Source organism: Tupaia chinensis, unplaced genomic scaffold (genome assembly GCF_000334495.1).
Source record: "Tupaia chinensis unplaced genomic scaffold, TupChi_1.0 Scaffold000346_1, whole genome shotgun sequence".
Classification (NCBI taxonomy): Eukaryota; Metazoa; Chordata; class Mammalia; order Scandentia; family Tupaiidae; genus Tupaia; species Tupaia belangeri.
Genome location: NW_006159840.1, coordinates 1,110,029 through 1,116,958, shown reverse-complemented (window position 1 = coordinate 1,116,958; position 6,930 = coordinate 1,110,029).

Here is a 6,930-nt window from a genome sequence, read left to right as displayed (position 1 = left end):
CTGAAACCAGCCACAGCTCTGTGGCTGCTATGGAAATCCACATTGTCAGTGCCTCAGTTTCCCCAGGTGAGGATCAAGCACTCAGTTTCTCAGAGCCGTTGCAGAATTGCCAGATATGATGAAAACCTTTACCTTGGAGCCAGCAGTCCCACCCCGGAGTCTGTCCGTGGAAATAAGTGCATGTTCAGGTCCATAAAGGCACACACACGAGGATGTTCATTGCAGCAAAACATGGGAAACAAAAGGGATGCCCCTCATCACCAGCGTGGATGAGGGCCTGCGGGCACAGCCACGGCGAGTGGTAAATGCCTTGGGGAGGGCCATGCCGCCTGGATGAAAAGACTCAGGAGTCTGAGGTTTGGCCCGTGAGCGCGGGAGGGGTGGCTCTCCCCCCTTCCCGAACAATAGGCCTGAAACCATCTGGCGGGCTGAGCAAAGGACGTGTACACCCAGAGGGTGTCAGGGCCAGATTGGGGTGAGTAGGACACCTTATAGGATGTCCAGATTCTGAACAGTGTGGTGAGTGTCCCACATGTGGAGAGGGAGACTCAAAGAGGGTGACACCTCTAACAGGGTGGCCCAGTGGAGATGTCCGCGTCCGAGTGAAGGGGGAGCACGGGCTTGGGAGGGCCACTGGGTACAGGTGTCAGAGGTGGAGGGGAGGAGGTTCTGCAGGAGGGAAGCCTGGCCTGGGTAGTCTCAGGGTCCTAGAAAGGCAAAGAGATGCTCACTTCTCATGTCCTGTGCGGGGACAGAGAGCCCTGGAGGGCCCAAAGGCCTCTGCCTAGGGACAGCCCAGAGCGGGCAGGGAGGGGCACAGAGGGCGGGTGAGGGCACCTGTGCAGGGAGCGGTAGAGGTGAGGTGAGGGTTACACAGAAACAGAGAGACCATCCAGATGATCAAGGACAAGGGGCCAGGTCCCCGTCGGAGAGGGGCGGCCCAGGCAGGGCTACTGTAGGGTGTGGCGGCAAGCAGAAGTGAGAAGTCAGTGGGACATCACAGTGGTCAACATATATGTGTGTGCTCACATGTGAATGACACACATGTGTGCACGTATTTGCATACATTCATGGCTATCTGCGTATGGACGTGTACTCTCTCACTGTTACCCAGAGGGCCTGGGGGCAGCAGCCCACCATGGCGAGGAGCACGTTCTAGACCCAGATCTGGGCTTTGAACACCATTCTCTGATGGAGGGAAGTGGGGCTCCTCAAACGAGAGGCTGATTGCAGGGGAGGGATGTCGGGGAACCCTGAGATGAGCCGGGAGCACTTCGTATTGAAAAGCAAGGGAGGGTTTTGCTGACCATGGGGCCAGGCCAGAAACAAATGAGAGGCTCTGAGCATCGGGATGAATGATAGGTGCAGACTGCAGCCCTTAAATACAGGAGAACCGTGAGTCCTGCCAGTACCAATTAAGGAGTGAGCTCGGAGCCTGATGAGGGACAGATTCAATGCAAAGTATCAAAGTACCCCCCCCCACACACACACACAGGATGCACTAATTACGAAGGGAAAGCGGAACCCACAGCACAAAGCGTGGACGGGCACCACCTTGAGCACGCCGCCACAGTGAGTGCGGTCAGGGAGGGGTCTGGGTGGAGGCCGCGCCACCTCTGCATCTCCGGAGAGAAACCAGTGTCCTGTCTGCTGTCGTCCTGCCGAGGTGCCAGCGTGCTTGTAGGAAGCACACTTCGGGATCTTCCACTGTGATGGGGCATCGGATTGGCAACTTAGTCTTGAATGGACCAGGGGTTAACACACACACACATACACACACACACACACACACACACACACACATTGTTACTGTACTTGCCATTTTTCTGTAAGTTAGAGAATGCTTCAAAATAAAGATGTAAAGATGTAAAAAGTAATACAGAGCAAGCTATGGAAAACTGCACAAAATGATCCTAGTTTTACAAAACCATTACCCGGGCCCTGTGCAGGTGCGTTTGATGTCAGGAGTGTACAGGAAGATGTGGACTCTCTCATGAGACCTTAACACGGGTAGCCGTGGGTGAAGGGAGGGGAAAGGGAGGAAAAGGTGTCCCCTTGGGAGGGGAGCACAGCTGGCCGGCTGCTGTCCACGCTGGGTCACTGCTGTGTGCCCTGCGCCTGGCCTGCCAGGCTGCTAGGGCAGTGCCACAGACGAGGGGCTTAACGAGCGAACATGATTTCCTCTCATTCTGGAGGCGGGAAGCCCAGGACCCAGGTGCCAGCAGGTTCCTTCCCCGGGGGCCTCCCTCTGGCTCTCAGCAGTGCCTTCTCGCCATGTCCTCAGGCGGTCCCCTCTGTGCACGTCCCTGGTGTCTTTATGTGTCCACTTTCCTCTTCTGAGGAGACCTAGCTGACTGGACTGGGGCCCACCCTAATGACCTCGCTGTAATGTCATCGCTGCTTTAAGGGCCTTGTCCCCAGATGACATCACCTTTGGGGTGCTGACAGGACTTCAACAAATGGATTTGGGGGTCGGGGTAGGGACACAACTCAGTCAGCCTGTAATAGTGTGAATATATGTATATACGTGTGTATTTTATGTTTATGTGGGTATGTGTATATCTGTATGCATGTGTGTATGAGTATGTGTGTGCATGTATGCATATCTCTGTGTGTTCATATATATGTGCATATGTGTGTGAGTGTATATGTGTGCACATGCATGTGTATAGATGAGCATATGTATGTATCTCTATGTGCATGTGTGTATGCACATGTGAGTATGTGAGTGTATATGTGTGCACACGTATGTGTATAGACTAGCACATGTACATATTTCTGTGTGCATGTGTGCATATGTATGTACATGTGTGTATGTGTGTGAGTGTAGATGTATGCATATGTGTATGTGTATAGATGAGCATATACATATATCTCTGTGTGCATGTATGCACGTGTATGCACATGTGTGTATCTGTGTGCACGTGGGTAGGTGTGTGCATGTATGCATGTGTGTGCATGTGTGTGTATCTGCGTGCCCTTGGGTAGGTGTGTGCACGGCTGCATGTGTGTGCATGCGCGTGTGTGTATCTGCGTGCCCTTGGGTAGGTGTGTGCATGGCTGCATGTGTGTGCATGCACATGTGTGTATCTGTGTGCCCTTGGGTAGGTGTATGCACGGCTGCATGCCCTAGAGGCATGCCCTGACTGCCATGTCTTATTCTGGACTTCTTGCTGGGAAAGATTTGATGACTTTCATTCTTTAAAAAATATTTTTATAGGATTGTGTTTCCAGAATTTTTCAATTCCAGTCAAAAGGCACAATGACTACATTACATTGCTTCATTTCAGGCTGACCCAGGTGTGCACGTGGGTAGGTGTGTGCATGTATGCATGTGTGTGCATGTGTGTGTATCTGCGTGCCCTTGGGTAGGTGTGTGCACGGCTGCATGTGTGTGCATGCGCGTGTGTGTATCTGCGTGCCCTTGGGTAGGTGTGTGCACGGCTGCATGTGTGTGCATGCGCGTGTGTGTATCTGCGTGCCCTTGGGTAGGTGTGTGCACGGCTGCATGTGTGTGCATGCGCGTGTGTGTATCTGCGTGCCCTTGGGTAGGTGTGTGCATGGCTGCATGTGTGTGCATGCACATGTGTGTATCTGTGTGCCCTTGGGTAGGTGTATGCACGGCTGCATGCCCTAGAGGCATGCCCTGACTGCCATGTCTTATTCTGGACTTCTTGCTGGGAAAGATTTGATGACTTTCATTCTTTAAAAAATATTTTTATAGGATTGTGTTTCCAGAATTTTTCAATTCCAGTCAAAAGGCACAATGACTACATTACATTGCTTCATTTCAGGCTGACCCAGGCTTGGTAAGTGACGTGGGCTGGCTAGTCCTCTCTAATGACAGGGTGTTCTTTAACCACACATGCAGGCCTTTCCCCTTGGGGCTGGTCAGTGAAAATCTGGCCCCTCGGTGAGTGTTGCACTGACCGTGAGTGGGATGCCTTTGCTTTGTCTTCCGTGTGGCCCTGTGACCTCTCCCAGCCCGCCTGTCCCCACCCACCATTCCCCTTCCTTCCCACGTCCTGCTCACACCGCCTCAGTCCCATGCGGCTGCAGCTGCCCTGCCCCATGATGAAGGCCGACCAGCCCGACCTAAGTCAGGATGGCGGCACCCACAGCCGGGTGTGCAGAACCCTGAGTCCCCTGAGAAAGCCGCCTCGGAGCAGGGTTGGGTGTCCTGCCTTCCCTGTGGGCAGAGAGGTGGGGAGTGTTTTGCTTGTTCGAGAAATGCCTTGAAGAAGCCTTCGGGTCCTCTCCTTCTTTCTTTGTGTAATCCATCACGACGACAGAAATGAGCTAGTCAGCCAAGCTGCTAAGCCCAGTCATACCTGCGGCATGCCGCGTTACCCCTGACGCCCAGCGCCAGAGTTGTGAGGGCACAGCTGCAGGGCTGCGGCATCTGAATGCTGATGCAGGGAAGCCCTGTGTGCCAGGTTGGTGGCGGTCCACCCTGCCGTCTGCTCCCTGGGACCTCAGCCCAGCTGCGTCTCCCCTATGCAGCTTCTCAGGGTGTCACGGGACAAGGATGCTCCAGCTCGTGTCCTCATTGGACCACCAGGTTGACGCTAGCTCATCGGTGTGCTGGACCGGGAAGGTGTGAGGCTGCTACAGAGCCAGTGGTGACAGGCCGGCCTGAAGGCGGGAGGTCTGGGACAGCCTTGGCACCTACCTCTGAAGCTCGGGTTCATCACTGGGACACGAGGACATGAGAGGCCCCCTCCGCCAGCTGTTCCTCCAGGTCGGGCCTACCCGGAGGGCGTCCAGTCAGCCATGCTCCCGGTTCTGCACACACGGGTCTTCAGTGTCTGCTGTGGAGGTAGGAAGGCTCTGTTCTGTGGGGTGGGCTCATAGGAACAGAGCCCCTGACTTCGGGGTCTGGATCCTGGCTTTCGGGAGAGCAGAGTCTCCTGGATCTCCCAGGCTTACCAACCCTTCCTGGGGCATCTCCTTCTCGTGAAGGGCACGCCCAGCCCCTTGCGCTGAGCACTCCCCGTCCAGTCCTGGCAGGTCTGCGAGTGCTCAGCAACCACCACGGTGGAGTCCATGACTCAGACTCCCTCGGGGACGAGGTCACTGCCGAGCTGAGCTTCCTCGGGAGTTCCAGCTCCCCAGGAAGTACGCCACCTCCCTCAGCATGCTCCAGATACAGGGGTGGCAGGGAGTCCCTGTGCCACTCACTCTGTCAGCCTGTAAAGCAACCAGTAAAAGAATAATAAAACAATTTCCATAGGCACATGCACTAACCAGAGAGACAGAGAGGAAGAAGTGCTCCCTAAGGAGGCACAGTGCTACCACCATCCCTTCTCCTCCACCCTGTCAGGACTTGGGGTACACATGCACATGCTCCCAGAGTGTTTTCAAGCTGCCGTGGCCATATAGAATCCAGCTCCCTTAGCCAGCAAGGCTCCGGCCCTGTACAGCTGTGTTAACCCAGCAATCCCATGTCTGGATGCATATTCTGAGGACATGAAATTGGTGTCTTGATGAGACAGTGCTTCCCCCAGTCACTGAGGGGCTGTTCACAGTAGCCGAGACAGGGAGACCACCTTAGAGTCCAGCAGTGGATGAATGGGTGAAGAAACAGGACACCGCACCCGGTGGAGTACTACGCAGCCTTTAAAAATGAGGGGATCCTGCCATTTGGGAAAACACGGATATAGCATGCACACTCCCTTCAAGCTGTCTGCCCCTCACACGTGCTCAGTGCCTCACATGGTGGGCACGGCAGGACTACCCCTAGTGCAGAAGCCTCTCCCTGCCTCCTCCCCCAGACGTAGGCTGTGGGGCTGCCAGGCATCTGGGACCAGGTCTCCAAGTCCTTTGTAACTCCCAAAACCTTGACACGTGGCGAGCACACAAGTACATTCCTTTCTAAGCAGATGGAGAGTCGGTCTCCGTGACCTTGTGTGTGACCTCGGGAGTCGGGCTGCTGAAACCTACTGCCCCGCTGCCATCTTCACCTGAGCCTGGTATCTCACCGTGGCTCTCATTCTGGGGCGAGTGCCACTCAGAGGACTTTTAAGCCACAATAGAAGCAGAGACAACGTGAGGAAGGACAAACACGTCAGGCTGGGCAGACGGGAGAGAGGCCTGCACCTGTCGCTGGTCTTCTGGCTCCCGGGGGCGGGGGTTTGGATAAAAGCCTATCTTTCAGCAAGTAAATAGCAGCGCTCATTAAAGCATGTTTGGAGGCTTTAGGAAACAGGTTCCCACCAGGGTCTGCTCCTGGGGAGCCCCTGAGCTCAGCACCCCTCCCTGCCCCAAACGTGGCAGAGCAGTTTCCGTTGCTGACTTGCAGCGTGTCTGCACTGCCCATCGCAGACACTCCCTGAGATGTGAGCCACGCCACAGCACGCGGTCCCGGCACCAGCTGGCACGCCACCTGGTACACTTGTTAGGAGGGGCCGAGAGTGAAAAGTGGAAGGGTGCCCAGAAACAGAGCCATGCACAGGCGAAAACTGACGGTCCAAGCTGCCATTCTGCCTCAGTGGGGAAAACGATGAATACATTGTCCGGGAAACAATGTTACCCGAGTGAGAAATAAGAAGCAAGTCCCCATCTCAATGGAAAAAATCAAACTTTATTTCATGCTGCTAGTGAGTTTCCATATGGTCTAGTTACTAGGGTTACAATGACATCAGTACCCTCCTGGGCCAGCAGGTGGCATGGTGGTTAAGGCACGGGGACTCTCCTGCAGCCAACCACAGTTCAATCGCAGACAGGGAGGCCTGAAGATCCTGCTGGGCACATGTGCGTGAGCTCCTAGAACCCTAGAGGAGAATAGAGAAGGGATGGTGGAGTGGCCTTCCTCCCTGAGAGGTGATTTCTCACTTTCCCTCTCACTGCCTCTCTACACCCCTCTCAGGAGAGCACGTGTGCCCTATGGCAAAAACTTAAAAGAAAAAAAAAATCCTGCTTCTTATATTA